At 45.0% G+C, this 21,259-nt stretch overlaps 1 protein-coding gene and 1 pseudogene across 1 annotated transcript in view; both read right to left on the reverse strand.

Annotated features, from left to right (window-relative positions):
• LOC126248391 (uncharacterized) overlaps nucleotides 1-21,259 on the reverse strand; it is an 824,863-nt gene that overhangs the window by 764,135 nt on the left and 39,469 nt on the right. The window lies entirely within an intron of this gene.
• Nucleotides 2,433-2,549, reverse strand: LOC126207104 (5S ribosomal RNA; annotated as a pseudogene).

Raw genomic sequence — 21,259 nt, forward strand, 5'->3', positions numbered from 1 at the left:
GCGCTTATTTTAATAACTCGGTTACATCTAACTTTGATCTAAGAAAAGCAAGCTCTGACAACCCTGTGATTCTGTACCTCATTTAACATCACGCTTGTAAAATATGGAAATGTAAAACCTTATTCATGCCCTCATGGTTCCTTCCAGGCAACTGTTTTCAGGTAGGTGCTAATAGTTTCGCCGTAACAAGAAAGGTGCGAGTTTTGATAATTAGAACGCTAGATTTCAGTTGCGTGAATGACTTCCTACAGACGTGTGAATCCTGATTGAGGGTCAGCTGTTAATGACCTTACGAGAAGCTACGTCCGACTGAATGTACGTAATCCACTCATCAATCCGCAGCCTGCAGCGTTATCCCCCGGTACACCGTTGCAGCGACTGCCAGAGTTCAGTAATGTGCTCTCCTCAGCTCATCGTTAGGTCGTTAGCTCTCCGACAATAGCATTTTACTAATGTTCGTCATTAACTTGACGGACGACTGCTGTCCGTTTTACTCATAATTGGTATTTCAGGAATTTCAGTTCTGTTGATATTAACTGAGGGGTAATCGCGCGTTCCCCTTACGCATCTACTTGGAACATGAATTTTTTTCTCCAAAAAAATTTGATTGTGTAATGTTTCCTTAACTTCAGCAATCTTTTAGGAATTTATATTTGCAATGAAACCCAGATTTTTGGGTCCGATATGTAATTAGAAAGCAGAAGACGTGCATTTTTCTTGAAAAATAATGGTTAAGTATGAGTTAATTAACATATATTTGATGAATTCCATATTTAAATGATCTAGATATTACATTCAAAAAAAAAAAAATATAGATCACAACGAAATCCGAACTGTTGCCTCAAAGCATACACGCGATCGATCTACAACGCTGGCGATCGCGCCATGCCTTTAACTTGTCTATCAGGTTGTGTTCAATACATAGTCTTGCTCGAAAAACGTCAGAGAACTTTAACTGTGTTCCGCGCACATGTTTCACTACGAAGCAGGATGCAGTGTCATCCATTTTCACAGAACGTATTAACATCGAGGCAATCAGAGCACAAATAATATTTACGGAGACTGTGACTGTACACGATTTTTTAAATAAAAATTACGTAGCCAAAGTATGATTAAGAAAAACGTTGATGGCTGTTAATACATGAGAATGTCTTAAAGTTTCATTTACAATGTCATAGTAATAAGATATCTAGTATATAAGTTGGATCTACTTCCAAGAGTGGAACAACACCAGTGTACTAGAGTTACGTCTGTGACCAATTATTGCGCTTGTGTTTGTTTACATCAGGTTTATTCTTATGATGAACGAAGTGTAGTCACTGTTACTCTTATGGCTCACTAGCTGTTCAGTTATTTCCTTCTGATTGGTTCTCTCTCAATACGTCGAGTAATTTTCCCTGAATGCTTGAACCAGCCCTCACCATTATAATATTTTTGTGTAATTTAAGTGCACTTTTTCCGTGGACGACATGCTTATGCCAAAAATACTCCAGAATTGTGGATTCAAGGTTTTAGCCACATTTTGTAGGCTTTCTCGCCTTTTCCCACCTTCTTAAGTGCAGTGTACTGACTTTAATTCAACTGAAGCATCTCTGTTACTCGTCTGTAGCCTTTCTTCCTGTCCCCACATAATTTGAGCACGCCACAACTGAAACACCTGTTTCCGCTTCTATCTCTGTCGTTGAACGATGTAGGAGACAAGCAGTTTTGAAGGTAAGGTCGGATTTACTTGTAAAATTCCAGGAAGGAGCGCCAGTGTTGCGGATACGTTTGTGACCGATCGCACCAAGCATTTTTGTTTAGTTAATGTCATCACTAGCGATGACGAATCCACCATATAATTCCCTTTATATGACAACGTGGTGTCTGTTCTTAGAGTCATGTCCGCGTTCATTTAATCGATTCGCATCGAAGGGCAATGAATCCACAGCCTTCAGTGCGGACGCTCATTTACGTTCGACCTCCAGGGGGAATCTAAAACCAGCGAGCTTGGAGGACTGCGAACAGGTGGCGCTAGGTGCAAATGTGAGTCGGCCGGGGAGCGTCCGCGAATATAGTGTGTCTGGGTGGCGCTGTGTTCAACGCAACTGCCTATTAGGTAGGAAGTCCCGGGTCTGAGTCCTGGTCCGGCACACATTTTCACTCGTCACCGTTGATTCTGCACTCAGTCCTCATGCAGCTGATGCCATTAGTTCCTTTCCTTTCCTTCCTACCCCTTCAATTTACAAAAAAAAAGCACGTCTTCAGGCCACGAGTGGCCTACCGGGACCATCCGACCGCCGTGTCATCCTCAGTGGAGGATGCGGATAGGAGGGGCGTGGGGTCAGCACACCGCTCTCCCGGTCGTTATGATGGTATTCTTGACCAAAGCCGCTAATATGCGGTCGAGTAGCTCCTCAATTGGCATCACGAGGCTGAGTGCACCCCAAAAATGGCAACAGCGCATGGCGGCTGAATGGTCACCCACCCAAGTGCCGACCACGCCCAACAGCGCTTAACTTCGGTGATCTCACGGGAACCGGTGTATCCACTGCGGCAAGGCCGTTACCCCTCCAATTTACAAAATAAGATATAATTTCCTTCGTGGCTTCACAGGCGTGGATCATCATTTATAACCCACTATACAGGTTACAAACTTACCAAAGTGGTGCATGTACATAGATTACGGTTTCAGTGAAGGATCGACCGCAGAATGGGTCTGTGTTCTATCGTGCCTCACCCGTGTCAGCTCTCACTACTAATTCTGATGCACCCTGCATGTACTTGGCTTCGTAACCACGAAAAGAAGCCTCAGACTGGACACACAGGTACCAGAGGCGAGGTGAAGTCTCCCGTGGACGGCGAGACAGCAGCTTCTGTCCCGGTAACGTGGGCGGCTGCGCGGTCGTGCGCTTCGAGAAAAGCCACGGTGCGAGCCGTCGGCAGCGAACGGGCCGCCGATGGGTATCTTAATATGTCTGCAGCGCCGGACCAGAGCCACCGGCTGGAACCTCTCTCAAGGGCAAGGCCAGGCGAATAATGGGGCGACAAAGAAAGCCCTCCACTCGAGCAACTGCGAGGTTTCTTTGGCCGCCGCAGTTGGCCCTCTGTTCACCCGCCGTTGACGTAGCGACGCTGTGGTTGTATAACTCGGGCCAGCGCCGGCATCGGCTGTTCAGAAAAAAAGCGCCAAGCGCACAGTAGGAAAGCTGCTTGCTCTGGCGGATTAAGCTGCAGGCGCTGTGCGGGCCGCGTGACTAATTGCCGTACTGCGGGAAATGGCGGCGTTGCTCGAGAGAAGTATGTAAGGATTCGTGTAAATTACCGCACGTTCATTAGCTTTATCATCTCACTGCTGCATTTATGACACCCACAGTTACACGGTACAGTCACATTATTCTCACCATCGGCTATGTTCGACGTCAATGTGCAATAATCACTCATACACGGCTGATGGTCGCACTAGCAGCGGAGGATACACTACTGGCCATTAAAATTGTTACACCACGAAGATGACGTGCTACAGACGCGAAATTTAACCGACAGGAAGAAGATGCTGTGATATGCAAATGATTAGCTTTTCAGAGCACTCACACAAGGTTGGCGCCGGTGGCGACACCTACAACGTGCTGACATGAGGAAAGTTTCCAACCGATTTCTCATCCTAAAACAGCAGTCGGATTGTAGCCTATCGCGATTGCGTTTCATCGTATCGCGACATTGCTGCTCGCGTTGGTCGAGATCCAATGACTGTTAGCAGAATATGGAATCGGTGGCTTCAGGAGGGTAATACGGAACGCCGTGCTGGATCGCAACGGCCTCGTATCACTAGCAGTCGAGATGACAGGCATCTTATCCGCATGGCTGTAACGGATCGTGCAGCTATGTCTCGATCCCTGAGTCAAAATATGGGGACGTTTACAAGACAACAACCATCTGCACGAACAGTTCGACGACGTTTGCAGCAGCATGGACTATCAGCTCGGAGACTTTGGCTGTGGTTACCCCTGACGTTGCATCGCAGACAGGAGCGCCTGCGATGGTGTACTCAAAGACGAACCTGGGTGCACGAATGGCAAAACGTCATTTTTTCGGGTGAATCCAGATTCTGTTTACAACATCATGATGGTCGCATCCGTGTTTGGCGACATCGTGATGAACGCACATTGGAAGCGTGTGTTCGTCATCGCCGTACTGCCGTCTCAACCACCGTGATGGTATGGGGTGCCATTGGTTACACGTCTCGGCCACCTCTTGTTCGCATTGACGGCACTTTGAACAATGGACGTTACATTTCAGATGGGTTACGACCCGTGGCTCTACCCTTCATTCGATCCCTGCGAAACCCTACATTACAGCAGGATAATGCACGACTGCATGTTGCAGGTCCTGTAAGGACCTTTCCAGACACAAAAATTTTTCGACTGCTGCCCTGACCAGCACATTCTCCAGATCTCTCACCAATTGAAAACGACTGGTCAATGGTGGCTGAGCAACTGGCTCGTCACAATACGCCAGTCACTACTCCTGATGAACTGTGGTATCTTGTTGAAGCTGCATGTGCAGCTGTACCTGTACACGCCATCCAAGCTCTGTTTGACTCAATGTGCAGGCGTATCAAGGCCGCTATTACGGCCAGTGGTGGTTGTTCTGGGTACTGATTTTTCAGGATCTATGCACCCAAATTGCGTGAAAATGTAATCACAAGTCAGTTCTAGTATAACATATTTGTCCAGTGAATACCCGTTTATCATCTGCATTTCTTCTTGGTGTAGCAATTTTAATGTCCAGTAGTGTATATAAAGTGTGTCGGGGGAGGGATGGGGACGCGGAAGAGAGTTCAATCGTTGTCGTAATGTAGAAACGGAGCTATTTATCAGACACCCAAAACGACATAGTCATTAGCTTCCGGGCCAAAGGTGGGAGTGTTTCGTAAACGGCTAAGTCTGTAAACTGTTCGTGTGGAAAAATGGCGCTGTCCAAAACTGGTGCCGAGGCAACTGCTGTGCACGACAAGGGGTAGATGACAGGGGTGAACGACGGCTACAAAATACGTACGAGGGGCGTTTGAGAAGTCCGTGCGAAGTCCGAGAGATGGCAGCACTGGCGCATATCGAGGTCATGTTTAGTTAGTAGCATCTTTGGAAAGAACGCACACCAAGTTTCAGCCATATTGGTCTATTTGTTTGTGTTTGGCATTCGAGTGAATCAAGGAAGTCAAATGACTGTCAAAAAGTGGATGAAAAAGAATTTCGTGTGGTGATTAAACATTACGTTATGAAAGGCAAAGCGCTTCAAGAGTCTAAAGAGAAGCTTGATAAACATTACGGTGACTCTGCACCTTCGATTAGAACAGTTTATAAGTGGTTTAAAAATTTTCGGAGTGGCCATATGGGCACAAGTGATGCTGAACTTTCTGGGCGCCCTGTGGAGGTTACGACTCCAGAAATCATTGATAAAATCGATGATATGGTGATGGATGACGGAAGAGTTAAGGTGCGTGAGATTCCTAGTGCCGTGGGTATCTCGAATGAACGCGTACATAATATTTTGCATAAACATTTGGACATCCGCAAGATGGGTTCCGCGACTGCTCATGCTTGACAAAAAGCGGAATCGTGCGAAGTGTTGCAAGGATGGTTTGCAGCTGTTCAGGAAGAATCTGCAGGACTTTAAGCATCGTTCCGTCACTGTGGATGAAACAGGGATATGTTACTATACTCCTGAACCACACAACAATCTAAACAATGGGTTACCAAGGGAGAATCTGCACCAAAAAAGGCGAAGATCATTCCTTCGGCAGGAAAGATTATGGCGACTGTCTTTTGGGATTCGCAAGGGATAATCCTCATCGACTCTCTGGAAAAGGTTAAAACTATTACAGGTGAATATTATTCATCGTTATTGGACCGTTTGAAAACCGAGCTGCAAGAAAAACGCCGGCGACTGGACCGCAAAAAAGTCCTTTTCCATCACGACAATGCACCAGCACACAGCTCAGCAGTTGTGGTCGCAAAATTAATGGAAACAGGATTCCAACTCGTTTCATATCCCCCCTGTTCTCTAGACTTGGCTCCCTTGGACTACTATTTGCCCAATATGAAGAAATGGCTGGCGGGACTAAGATTTTATTCAAACGAGGAGGTGATTGCAGCAAGTAATAGCTATTTTGCAGACTTGGACAATTCATATTATTCAGAAGGGATCAACAAATTAGAACAGCGTTGGACGAACTGTGTAAGTCTATAAGGAGGCTATGTCGAAAAATAAGAAAGGTTCACCCCAAACACATAAGTAGTTTTTATTTTTGCAAGGACTTTTCAAACGCCCTCGTACATGTGAACAGACGTGCAACTCTTGAGCAACTGACCATCCAGGTGAACCGAGGTGCTGCCAACAATGTCTCCCCAGCGAACGTTGCGGCGCAAAGCCCTCTGCAGCAGGCGCCACGTTCATGCAGCCATGATGACTGCTGTTGGTCGGCAACGAAAGCCGTAATTTGCACGTCCATACCGCTTCTGGACGTCCACTGAGTGGCGATACATGGCCTTTTCAAGACGAATCACCTTTTACGCTCCATCGGACGGATGGTCGTTGGCGTGTATGCCGTGAAATATCTGAATGCCATCACACTGCAACAATCTTCCAAAGAGTTGCTGTCTGTGGAATGTTTTCGTGGCATTACGTGGATCATCTCGTCATTCTGAAAGGCATAGTGGATCAACACAATTATACATATGTAATTAGGGATTGTGTCCACCCGCACATGCAGTTTGCTTTTCACGTCATGATGGCGTACGTGCATGGTCATAATAGTACCAGAATGAGTTTACCTTACTCCTCTGGCCTCCAAATTCTTCAGATTTAAACCCAATCGAGAATGGGTGGGACCATCTCGATCGGGCTGTTGGTGCCATCGATCCTCAGCCGAGTAATTTAGTGCAACTGGCCACGGCGCTATAATCGGTTTGGTTCGATATTCTTGTCTGTGCCTTCCAGAACCTCACTGACTTCCTTCCCTCACGTCTTGCACCAGTGCGGACTGCAACAGGTGGTTATTGAGGCTTTTGACGGATGGCTACATTAATGTGGCTGAAAGTGTATTTTGTTAAGACTTTTGATGGTACTGACGTGATTAAAGACTGAGTCTAGGCTGAGCTGGGTGTATACATACTCTACTCGTAAAAGCATTGAAGCATTCGTCTGAAGCGGTTTGCGAAACGTAAATATAGTCGTTGTTCATTTATTCAGGCAAATTTTCAGTTTGCGTTAAAAGGCTGACTCGACCCCATTGGCGATCTTTATGCGCCGGAAAATCCTCACGGGCTCACGGGGAACGAGAAAAGGATCTCCGCGACGGTAGCCAATGATACTTAACCTTTGGAAGTAATAATGTCAGTGTTTCTTCGTAGTGTGTTGACGGACGTATTACAAGATGTAGATGATGGATGGACGATAGCAGATGAGCAAAGAAACTGTGGCAGTGGATCTCAGCAGAAAGAAGAAAGCGTGGACGACCTAGGAGGAGTTTGAGTCGAGAGGTCCGGATCGCGGTGGCTGCAAGAGAACTACGAGAAGGAGACTTGCGTGATCAGAGGGAGTGGAACAAGGGAAGCGAGAAAAGGCGAGGTAGCCGGCCGAGGTGGCCGTGCGGTTAAAGGCGCTGCAGTCTGGAACCGCAAGGCCGCTACGGTCGCAGGTTCGAATCCTGCCTCGGGCATGGATGTTTGTGATGTCCATAGGTTAGTTAGGTTTAACTAGTTCTAAGTTCTAGGGGGCTAATGACCTCAGCAGTTGAGTCCCATAGTGCTCAGAGCCATTTGAACCATTTTTGAGAAAAGGCGCAGCCGTAGAATACCCGCAAGATAATCATGATGGTGATGATGATACTGATGTTAATGAGATGATTACATTAAACCCGTGTATGTAACGTACGAATACAGAATATACAAAGTACAGAAGATGGAAAACTGTATGAAGTAACAACAAACCGAGACCATGGGACGAAAAATGAAGGATAGAGTGAGTCACAAAACCGGAATTGGGCGGTAGTCTAATACTGGACGAAAGAAGAACATGGCGAGTGTGCGACTTGTAGAGACGATATTTGAGCGATGTTGTCTTGTGCTCGTATTGTTATGAAATGAAAATAAGGGAAGAGTGGAGCTCGTGTCAACCCATAGCCGACCGTTTTTACGCTTATGTTTGGCTGACGGATCAGTATTAACAGACGTTATCCGCAATGGACTGCAAACAACTTTGAATTTAGTTCCAGACTTCGGCGGAGAATCTGGTGATCAGGAAATGTTCGCCGTCAATCTTCTTCCTAACCGCCTTGTACAATTGGTAAAAATTTCTGTCGTAAGTAAAGTTCGAATGAATTGCTCCCACATTGAGTGCCACATAATTATGAGATGTCATTACGACTGCCATGGAGGTACTAGTTAATTAACATTTAATCTGCAGTCGACTAGACGCCAACGCACCATATAACACAAACTGAATTAAAGTCTCGCTGCAAAGTGGCAAATGTAAGATACATAGTGAATGCTGGTATCATATTGTCGGGAAACAGCGACAGCCGTGGACAGAAATGATTGAAGCCTGCGGTGGAGGTTTGAGATCTGCGCTGTGTCAAGGCCAGGGAACCACAGCCGTTCCGCGCTGATAGGTTCGGACCGCAGCACAAGGTGGGAGGTTTCCAGGCGTCACTAACGCCGCCACCAACAAACCTGACGACGCCATTTAATGTTTCCGCCACTGGGTCACGGTTCTGTAGCAAAAGCAGTGTCCGCCTAGCCATGCGAAAGCAATAATTTCACACAACTAACTAGACAGTTTTCTCCCTGTGCTCCTTAAAAATCGCTCACTCTTGGTTCATCATAGCAGCACCGCTTTTCGCCATCAGTATATAAAAATTCTCATCGTACTACAACCATATGTCTTCTAATTAATGGGTAATGCTGCCACTCAGTCCCATGTTGATCACTGAACTACCTGTGGAGAAAAAAGCCTCAAGTTGGCAAAAGCTTTTCCTCTGACGCAAATTCGGCGACTTGAATGTCAATTCACTTATTTAATCAAGCAGCTTTTCATTTGGCCTCACAAGGCGAGTGCACCTAGTTCCGGACTTTTCCGCTACAGAATTCTCTGTGATGGTTACTAGGAGTCGAATCCGGCTTCTCTGAATCAGTAGTCAATAACACTATCATCTAGACCACGGAGGCTGCCTTGAGTTGTCTCTCCCGACGAGTTAGTGAGGTGGTGTTTAGAATTTAACCCAAAAATTTGGAAGAAAGTCTCCTTGCAGATAATTTTTATGGAGACCTGGAGTCCTTCCCAGACTATGTTGTATACCCGATAGTTGCACCTTTCGAGCACTGTTTCGAATGTATGAACATGACCATCAACTATGCAAAACTCTAAACATAAAGAAGTGGAATCCATTGTGCCTATGTATGGCCGATCTCGTTTGACTGCACGGTCGGTGACGAGTCACACGAATCAGGTCGGACTGTCAAGTGTCTAGAATGATTAATTCGGAGCGATTTCAGGTGAAACACCGACATAAATGTATACGTGGCAGACACCAAAGTAAGATTTACTGTAGAATCTTAGGGAACTATAATTCAGCCATGAGATTGCTTCTAAAACACCCTGTCGGCCGGTACAAGACCTCCGTTTGTTGGTCAAGGCGTTTAACAAGTCGGATTAAAGGGAGGGATAGAAAAGAACACTATGTGCTTCGTCTGGGGTGGCGCTTTTTTTTTAGGCAACTTCCCAGAAATGTAGCGGAAGACGCTGCAAGACAGACATTGTGTATCGTGGAGAGCCTTTCCGACAGCCTTCGTTCAAGCATGATACTTATACAGGGAGGTATGGAAAATTCACCTCCCTTCGTAATTGCTACGAAAGGAATATGAAAAAGAGGGGGAAGGGGAGTGGTGAAGATTAATTTTGGTTGACCACGTAGCCTACGGCATGCACTGTATGGCGTCTTGCAGAACACGAATGTGGCTGAGGAATTTAATTGTGAACATTTAAATTTATACTTCACCGTGACTACTATGTGTACCAGAATGAGATTTTTACTCTGCAGCGGAGTATGCGCCGATATGAAACTTCCTGGCAGATTAAAACTGTGTGCCGGACCGAGACTCGAACTCTGGACCTTTGCCTTTCGCGAGCAAGTGCTCTATCAACTGAGCTACCCAAGCACGACCCACGCCCCGTCCTCACAGCTTTACTTACTTTACTATGTGTACCGGTTGAAACAAGTTTCCTGTAATGGGGAACAATTTATCTTACTTCCACTAAACCTCCCGGAGGGTTAAATCTTCATCATCACGTCGATTTACGTCAGTCAATAAGACATATATGTGTTGCATGTACGACTTTCGGGTTTTCCTGCCATTGTCTTCAGGTGGAGAGCAAGGCTGGTCAAGGTAGTAGAGGTGTGGGGCGTTAAATAGTGATATGTACTCATAATTCGTTATGAACATAAAGAAAGTTTATTTTTGTACTGTGTACGGTCCATGGCGGTTTAGTTGTCCACTAACCAATCTTGACAGGGGCCGACCGGTGATGCGTGAGAAATGTAAGTCAGTCATTTTGGAACCAAAGTTGATAAAGGAGTTAGGGAAGAAACACGTCCTAGATGACTGGGAGCCGGTGCTTGTGACTTGCTGCCGACTCGCTTCAGTAGTGACATTTCAGTGTATACAAAGCTTATGTGATATTGTATGTAAGGCTCGAGAGGGAAAGAAACGTATGACAACTTCAGACAGTGCCACAGAAAAAAGTCGCATGTACAATATATACACTCCTGGAAATTGAAATAAGAACACCGTGAATTCATTGTCCCAGGAAGGGGAAACTTTATTGACACATTCCTGGGGTCAGATACATCACATGATCACACTGACAGAACCACAGGCACATAGACACAGGCAACAGAGCATGCACAATGTCGGCACTAGTACAGTGTATATCCACCTTTCGCAGCAATGCAGGCTGCTATTCTCCCATGGAGACGATCGTAGAGATGCTGGATGTAGTCCTGTGGAACGGCTTGCCATGCCATTTCCACCTGGCGCCTCAGTTGGACCAGCGTTCGTGCTGGACGTGCAGACCACGTGAGACGACGCTTCATCCAGTCCCAAACATGCTCAATGGGGGACAGATCCGGAGATCTTGCTGGCCAGGGTAGTTGACTTACACCTTCTAGAGCACGTTGGGTGGCACGGGATACATGCGGACGTGCACTGTCCTGTTGGAACAGCAAGTTCCCTTGCCGGTCTAGGAATGGTAGAACGATGGGTTCGATGACGGTTTGGATGTACCGTGCACTATTCAGTGTCCCCTCGACGATCACCAGTGGTGTACGGCCAGTGTAGGAGATCGCTCCCCACACCATGATGCCGGCTGTTGGCCCTGTGTGCCTCGGTCGTATGCAGTCCTGATTGTGGCGCTCACCTGCACGGCGCCAAACACGCATACGACCATCATTGGCACCAAGGCAGAAGCGACTCTCATCGCTGAAGACGACACGTCTCCATTCGTCCCTCCATTCACGCCTGTCGCGACACCACTGGAGGCGGGCTGCACGATGTTGGGGCGTGAGCGGAAGACGGCCTAACGGTGTGCGGGACCGTAGCCCAGCTTCATGGAGACGGTTGCGAATGGTCCTCGCCGATACCCCAGGAGCAACAGTGTCCCTAATTTGCTGGGAAGTGGCGGTGCGGTCCCCTACGGCACTGCGTAGGATCCTACGGTCTTGGCGTGCATCCGTGCGTCGCTGCGGTCCGGTCCCAGGTCGACGGGCACGTGCACCTTCCGCCGACCACTGGCGACAACATCGATGTACTGTGGAGACCTCACGCCCCACGTGTTGAGCAATTCGGCGGTACGTCCACCCGGCCTCCCGCATGCCCACTATACGCCCTCGCTCAAAGTCCGTCAACTGCACATACGGTTCACGTCCACGCTGTCGCGGCATGCTACCAGTGTTAAAGACTGCGATGGAGCTCCGTATGCCACGGCAAACTGGCTGACACTGACGGCGGCGGTGCACAAATGCTGCGCAGCTAGCGCCATTCGACGGCCAACACCGCGGTTCCTGGTGTGTCCGCTGTGCCGTGCGTGTGATCATTGCTTGTACAGCCCTCTCGCAGTGTCCGGAGCAAGTATGGTGGGTCTGACACACCGGTGTCAATGTGTTCTTTTTTCCATTTCCAGGAGTGTACATGTCTCATTAACTGACTTAATGATGGAGATTTAGCCGTCCCGAGCGCCCAACGTAACTCAAATGATTTGTGACAGTTTATAGAAACTTGTAGTTTCCACAGGTAGGTGAGAAACAGCAATATTTAATCGACAGTATATGGGAGAGCGAGGGCAGTGGACAGCTGTTGCGACGCGCCTGTGACCTGTTGGCCGCAGTCTCCGTGTCGCCCAAGTATGGAAACGAGCGCAGCGAGCCAGCTGCTGCTGAAGCGAGACGCGGCCTTTCATTGCCATTTGGTTATTTTCTGGAGACCTCGCTAGGCCTCTAGTGTACTTGGGGACAGAGCGTATCATTAATTTTAACGTTGTGACACGGAGGACAGCAGAGTGGATCGGTGTGAAATGTCACGGAGAGATCACGGCTGCGGTTCGGGCAGAGCGACCGGTGAGCGCGGGACAGATGGCGAGGCGAGACTGCCGCAACGCGCGGGGAATTCTGCTGCCTGAACGCCTGCGGCAGCCCACAGCGGACAGCCCGTCCACTCCGGCTCTGCCACAGCCGCGTGCGTCGAGCTATTATCCTCCCTGGAGTTTTCCGCTGAGCCTGAGTGAACAACATACAGAAAAAGCAGGTGGGCTGCAGTGCGGCAGATCTTCCTCTGCAAGTTCAACAGTCGTTCCTACTATTATTTCCGTTTACGAGTTTAACGAATTTATCATAATGTAACACATCGCTAAATGGCGTACTTTCACGTGTTTAGTCAGGTTATTGATACCACTTTTCGGCTCAGTATTTTGACGAATACCAGTCCACTTCTTAATGTGCTGCGAGCTGTGTTGTTATGCGTCCCGCTGCCTCGACTCCAATCGGACTGTGAAGTACTGTTGCTGGTATCGGCTCCCGGCGACCGCCACCTCGGTTTCCTGCGTAAATTTTCATAGTCTTTTGAAATAATTTACGCTTAGGAAGTAGAGTATCGACCACTCGATCCCGAAGGTTAAACTTTCACAATTTTCAAATCAAGTATTGTTGCTTTAGGGCTAATGTGCCTGTAGAGGTCCCTATAAAAATCGGGTGTGTATAGTTGGGAATCAAACTTCTTCGATTAGTTTAAAAGAGTCGTTTCGGGGTTCAAAATCTAGTCTTGAGGTATACGAACATTAGAGGTTATCTTCGTTGATCCATTACGGATCGTGGGACGACGGCTGGCATCAACTTCTTGATACAATAATTTACCAACAGCCGTATGTATTGTAGAAATTTATTTTATTTTATGAACTTCTATGTGCTACCAGTTTCGGTATTACATTGATGCCATCTTCAGGCCACATTCGTCATAGCCGTAAAATCGCTATACACGGAAGGAGACATATAACTGGATCCGTGAATCAATCGTCCTGCAACAGCTCTCGGTGGCCAGGCGCATCAAGAAATTAAAGGTTATAGTTACGTTGCGGTAATCAGCTCTAAATTGAGGGTAGTCTAAATATTTAAGAACGAGGGCAGTTCAGTAAGTAATGCAACACATTTTTTCCCCCTGAGAGCTGGTTGGTTTTATTCGGGATTTCAATACACCACACTATATTCCACTCTTTTGCCTGCAAAACTCTAGTTTTCAACAAAATTTCCGTTTAATGCGACGACCTTACACGACCTTACTGGCAGTGCCTGTACTCCCGCGTGGCACCTCTCTACTGGTCGACGTCGGAGCCAACGTCTTGCTGCATCGATAACCTCCCCATCAACCATGTACCACTACACGCGGAGTGCATCATTCATTGAGTCAAGCAGATGGAAGTAGGAATGTGCGAGATCTGGTATGTATGGTGGACAAGAAGAACAATCTAATGAAGTTTTATGAGGATTTGTGTTTCATGAAAAAGGAGACGTTAGTTTACATTTTTGTCGTGACGAACACGTAGAAGTTGTTTCCTCAGCGTAGTGCATTACAATTCAGAGTGGTTTGTTGCACCTTGACGGATCACATCAAATAGAATAACCCCTTCAATGTCGAAGAAGACAGTCACCATGACAGTCCGCATTTTTTCAACCGAAATTGGCCTAGAAAAGAAGTGTGCTGCATTAACTTACTGAACGCCCCTCGTAATTTAGATACCCTTCTTTATGTATCCAAATAACACGGGGCTAGCATTGTAAATGCGAGTATTTAAAATGTTTCAAATCTTCCAACATTCCTTCCAAATTTAACACGCTGACTGCCATCCATGAGGTCGCCAGCAGACTGAGCAGAGCTACATCTCTGGCCGACGGCCACAAGCTCCAGTCTGCCTTTTGATGACGTATTCGTAATACAGTTACAGTCACATGCTGCTTGTTGATGGAAATGGAAATGCGGTGTGGCTAGCGCCTCCCGTCGGGTAGACCATTCGCCTGGTGCAAATCTTTCGAGTTGACGCCACTTCGTCGACTTGAGTGAAATGATGATGATAAGGACGGGCTGGTCCCGGCGGAGGTTCGAGTCCTCCCTCGGGCATGGGTGTGTGTGTTTGTCCTTAGATAATTTAGGTTAAGTAGTGTGTAAGCTTAGGCTCTGAGCACTATGGGACTTAACATCTGAGGTCATCAGTACCCTAGAGCTTAGAACTACTTAAACCTAACTAACCTAAGGACATCACACACATCCGTTCCCGAGGCAGGATTCGAACCTACGACCGTAGCGGTCGCGCGGTTCCAGACTGAAGCGCCTAGAACCGCTCGGCCACACCGGCCGGCTGTAAGCTTAGGGAGTGATGACCTCAGCCGTTAAGTCCCATAGGATTTCACACACATTTGAACTTTTTTTTTTTTTTGATAAGGACCACACAACACCCAGTCCCTGAGCGGAGAAAATCTCTGACCCAGTCGGGAATCGAACCCGGGCTGTTAGGAATGGCATTCCGTCGCGCTGACCACTCAGCTACCAGGGGCGGACTGCTTGTTGATGAAAAGTAGACCGTGGATGAACGTGGTACGTAAATGCGAACCCGGATTGGCGACGTACTATCAATTTAAACTTGGTCACAGTTGTGGCATCTAACGACACTTGCTGTAGATATCATGCAGTACTATGCATTAATTTGTGTTTATTGATACAACTGACAACGGTGTACAGGAAATCCGGTATAATATTTTGTTCAGCGTTCTCTAGGGAGCAGTAAAAAAAATATTAGTACAATTTCATGGTCCAATTGCAGGAGATACAGTTACACGAGGGGAAAGATGACATAAATATAAAAGTGCCAAAGAGATGGCAAGCGAGTTACTTGAAGTTTTCTGAAACTCACGCTAGGTCTGAAGACTTGAAAGGAGTAAGGAAGACTGAAACATATGACTCTGCCTACAAAATAAATTGTATATTAAACTGTATATATATACGTGATCGTTTTATTTCTTCTCGTTTATGGTTTACCTAGTTTTTACAGCTAGATATTTTTTTCTAATTCACGTTGTGAGGTTACTAATCTGCAGCTGTAGGCTCCCGCTGTGTTCACATGTTACACTGACACGTGAAGTATCTACAGGCATCCTAGATCTTTTTTGCTAAAACGTTTACCTATAATGGACTTGTATTGACAGGATGGGGAAAAATAACATCATTTTGTGTGATTTCGGAATTCTTTTCTTAACGTGAACTGACTTAGAGCGGCCACACAGTGTGGCCGCTGGAGGACCATTGCGTTTGGTATGAACCTCTATTGCGTCCACAGGTGGCCTCTTGGTAGGCGTCGTGCTGATGGAGTGAAATGAGACTGGGTTTCGTACATTGGCTTACTAAACTGTTAAATAGGACCAAAATTTCACCTGGATGTCTGCTATAGTCAGCTCCTCACTGTTGTTCATCCTCCAGCCCGGCATTCGGTTCCTTATCTTCCTTATCTGGGCTCTGGTGCTCGTAAGTTGTCCGTCGCTAGAAGCCGACTGTCTCAATATTGCTTCATCTTATTGTGTAACGTAGCACCAGGAGGACTTCCCAGGCAGGCGTTAAAAGCAGTCAAAATAAAAGGATTGAGGCTCGAGAGGAAAGTGCAGTTTGCTAACAAGGTCAGCGTGTGAATTCTCCGTAATGGCACATTTACCAGGTGAAGGAAGAACAACGTCTTACTTGGGGAGCTTGCACTGCACACATTTTAGTTGTCTGTCTGTTTCGCTGAGCTGGAGACTTATTTGTTGGATGAATGAACAGCTAAAGTAAGTTTGGCATAAATGTTGATGTTCTTAACACTATATTGAGTACTCCCAGCTCTTTCGGATGTTGTGATGTGAGAACGTGAATCTGAACTACTTCAAGAAATGATGTTTGATTCGCGAACTTATCCTAAATAGGACATAAAAGAAAAAGACATTTTTTAATGTTTTCTTTTAATGTGATTTGAAGCAAACTCGCTTAATTAAGTACCTCTGTGCAGCGTTTATACTCTTCGCTAGGTTTTCGACTGTGTTAACATACGAGAAGGCCTTTTACAGCCCTAACACACTATTTCTTGAAATTATTTCTGCTGTCCCTACCTATGTGTTCTGTGCAACCCGCAACGCCTTCAAAAACCATGAGTGATATTTTCATATTCTCTCGCTCGCTACCTGCAAACTACTAGTCGTACAGAAAAAATGAACAGGACCTTTTTGTAGGAAATTTATTGTAGTTATATTTTGTATTGGGATATTTTTTCGCTGGAGACCACGGTTTCCAAAAAATGGTTCAAATGGCTCTGAGCACTATGGGCCTTAACATCGGAGGTCATCAGTCCCTTAGAACGTAGAACTACTTAAACCTAACTAACCTATGGACATCACACACATCCATGCCCGAGGCAGGATTCGAACGTGCGACCTTAGCAATCAAGCGGCTCCGTACTGAAGCGCCTAGAACCGGTTTTCGAGTTATTCAAGAAAAAACACGTTAAAAGTAGCTTTTGTATGTTTTCTCGAATAATTCGAAAATACAGCGTCTAGTGAAAACGAATGCCAGTACAAAATTTAACTATGTCAAATTTCCAACAAAAAGGTCCAGTCCATTTTTTTTTAGGCCTAATAGCGATCGAGAGACTATGGAAATCTTGCGTCTGGTATTTGGAGGTGTTGGGGGTGGGGGGTGAAAGCCGTAGGTAGGGACAGCTGAATCACCGTGTATGTGTTAGAGGTTAAAATCACCACAGACCGGACATATTAAAATAATACGTGAGTGGAGAGTAACATGAGCAACTTAATTCATTTCAGTTTTCGATTCTACTTTCTCGGAACATGCTTATTGATACTGACTGGAGCAGTAATTTTTAATGGAGGTTTATGGAAACAGTTATTAATTAATATTGGCATATTATTTTGCAATACTTTTGGCAAATATGCAATGTAACCTAATTATATGTTCTCGTTTGTATCGCTTATGGGAGGCAATGTAGTTCCTATTGGCACTGAAATTATTGTGTTAAGAATTGTTGAAAGTTTGACGGCTTTTGATTTGTTATTGGTAGACCCTAGATTACTATTCAGGAGAACCATGAGCCTTCGAACGTAAGTACACAAAATATTGATTAGCTATTTTACGTACAGTAGTCAGAAAAGTAAGTTTTGGTCTTAGCATTGCGTCGACGACAAGGTTATTGGAAATGGAGCATAAGCTTAGTTAGGACGAAAGTAGGGGAGGAAATCAGCCATGACCCTTTGAAGGAAACCAATCTGGATTTCGTATTTTTTGGTATTTGGTAAGCACGAAAATGCTAAATGAAAGTGCTCGGACAGAGATTTGAATCCTGATGCTTTCGAATGCTAGTCCCGTAACATAAAGGGTGCGTGAATTCTCTCTATTTTTTTTTTTTTTGCGGTTAAAATATTCAGCAACGCTACCAACATTTTTGGTTAGATATTCCAAACGAAGCAGTCGGCGAACTCCTCAGTGACAGCGTAAATGGTAGCAAGAAAGGAATCGGAACGTGTCAGTAACTACTTCTTGAATCCCCATTTGCTCGAAACGCATTTTTCTTCAGGGTAGGACACATTTGATGAGCGAAATGTGATTCAGATAAGCGCAGTCGGACTATACGCTCTCTAATACCTATGGAGCATATTACGAAATAGTGTTCATATGTTACGAAGAGATGGATGACGATGTTAAAGCCATCGAAACAATACTGACCTAAAAATATACATCACCGACTGCAGCCGTCAGAGATGTTATTAGGTCTACTCCGGTAACGAGCGGGTTTCAGAAATGCCAACACATTTACATACTGCTGGAATAATTGTAGGTCAGCAACTCCTGCTAATCAGTACAACGGAAAACCCAGGAAAGGTTGCAAATTTAACTTTTTTTATTCTCTCAGTGACTGGTTTTAGGCTGAGATCCATTTTCAAATAATCCTACGAGGCAGAAAACCAAATTTACACTCGTGTAAAATACGGGTATTACAAAATTTTTAAGCAAATACAGAAAATACAGAACATATCTTTTGAAGACTTACGTAACAGATAGTCAAATTAGTATTTCCGAAAATGCGAAAACGATGTTGAAAATGTGCAAACAAGTGGTAACTGGCAGTCTACTACTTCCGCTGGCGTAAGGAAACATCGGGAATGGGGCGCTCTATCGGGATACAGAAAACCTTTTTGTATTTATTAAGATGATCTCTAACCATCAGAAGTACAACAAGTAACACAGTAACAGTACAAGTCAACAAAATTAATACTTTAAAAATATTGAAAAAAGAACAGTCAAATACTGAAAATCAGTGAATAATAAAACACAGCAGCGCCACATACGGCGCGTATTACAAAGCTGTATGCCATGTTGGCACGTAAAAATCATTAAATGTGAACCACAACATTAGTATCAAAAGAAACCAAAACAATAGGACATTAAAAAATCTTCATCACTTCCAACGCTTTACAAGCATAAAAACTTTACCATAACAAACTTTACAAAAGACGTGAAGATAAAACAATATTCTTCCCTAACATGTCAGAGGTGAAAACAGACAGTAAACCACAAAGACAAATGGTTCAAATGGCTCTGAGCACTATGGGACTCAACTGCTGTGGTTATCAGTCCCCTAGAACTTAGAACTACTTAAACCTAACTAACCTAAGGACATCACACACATCCATGCCCGAGGCAGGATTCGAACCTGCGACCGTAGCAGTCCCACGGTTCCGGACTGCGCGCCTAGAACCGCGAGACCACCGCGGCCGGCCACAAAGACAAATCATAATCACACTCAGGGGCGTATAGGGCAGGAGCGAGGTCCCTGCCCGAAACTCCTAATCGAGTGAACAAAAGAAGTGAAATTTGCAACTTTGGATGGTTTTTCGTTGTACTGGCCAACACATTTGTTTGCCTGACTGACATCTTTGAACGACTGCTTCCAGAATCCGTTTAACTGTCATGAAAGGCTGTTATTAGACTTTGAAGAATGTTCTGAGATGCATCTAAGGAAACAAAAGAAAAAAACCCTCAGATAAACCGAAGCGGCAAAGGAAAGGTAAAATTATTTCTCTTGCTCATGAGAATCAAAAGAATGTTTGTTTACCATAGTGTCATGCGATGTGGAGCTCTGTTCAGTTATAATTCTTTCTGCCGTACAGACAGTGTCTGCTAAGAAACACAGTCGGTCGTTACTTCGCTTGTGTCACTGACATCTGTTACTCCCTCTGTTCCTGCAGTTGTGACAGCGTGGTGTCACAAATATTTCAAACGAACTATACTTCGAGTTTTCTAGGAAACATTAGCTAATAACATTACTTTATCCCACTTTCTGTTTCTTTTAAGAATCTGGTAAGATAAACAAGTCTGGTGCATGGTACGACAGACAGTCCTTCTCACTCATAACACAGTCCGAAGATTCTCATCTTTCTTTTGTTTTTTGTATCTTATTGCTGGCTTTCAGTTTATGACCTCTCGCGTGCCTCTTGTGTGTGACCATCATTACAATGTACTACGATGAATCTTTGAAGCTCTGTTAACGCAATGTAATACGAAAATATTTTCTCAGGAGACCAAACACACACTATTCTACAGAGTGTACGCTATGCTACAGAATTTAAGTAATCGACACTTTATTGTATGGTTAAACGGCGATGTCCGTGGAGAGACGTAAGTGTTAACGTCAGTGTAGGTTTTTCCAGACTGTGGCAGCAGAAACAAATGAATTGTTGTTTAAACAGATAAGTAAGTAACTGCAGCAATCTAGTTAAACCTATAAGAGAGTTAGGTTGACTCATCTAAGAAACGAATAAGGTAAGTCACTTATACCTCTAACGTTTGTACCGGTGCAAGTTAATGTGAAGAATAATAACGGAAGAAGACGTCAAAGACTTGAGACTGAGTACGTATCTGGCGTGGCAAGAACTCCGTGAAGCATTTATTCAGTCTTGATTACATAAAAATAGACTCGTTCTTCGTTAGAGAGTTATGATTTTTTTTTGCTCCTAACACTTACGTGGGTAAGCAACTAAAGCTAGACAGTAAGGTATCTAATGAGCTAGTTTAGTTCCAAGAGAAGCATACATTACGCAGAATGGAAACAGTTGGCCGATGAAGTACAGCAGTCCTTCGCCTTGACTTTAACGTTTGGACTGTAAGCTGAAGTGGAATATCGAAGAAAATGGAGTATAAAAAAAAACTAATAGACGAGAAAGAACCTTCTATTATTTACTGTAACAACAGAACATCCCTTGTGTACACTTTCTTTTCATGGCTTCCTATGCACGTCGAATTTCCTTGTCGTTTCAAAATTCGTATAGGATCATTAATAGGTGTGTGAACACGAAAAGTACCGTATCACAGCCCGTTTAAAAGTGACTTTAAACACCCACAACTAATTGTTCTTGCTTTTAATAGGCAGTAATGAAACAGAATCTTATTGTAAGCTTTTTAGAACTGTACAATTGGAACCATACAATACAGGTAGAGTTATAATACCGTAATCCTAACATAATGAGGCATCATGTACTGGGGCACTGTAAGCAGACACTTGTTTCATGATGTTACCTGTATTAAGCATGGTAATATGGAGTGATAAAGAGATAGAGATGTACATTTACAGCTTGATGCGTGGAAGGAAA

The sequence above is a fragment of the Schistocerca nitens genome, chromosome 1 (assembly GCF_023898315.1).
Source record: "Schistocerca nitens isolate TAMUIC-IGC-003100 chromosome 1, iqSchNite1.1, whole genome shotgun sequence".
Lineage (NCBI taxonomy): Eukaryota > Metazoa > Arthropoda > Insecta > Orthoptera > Acrididae > Schistocerca > Schistocerca nitens.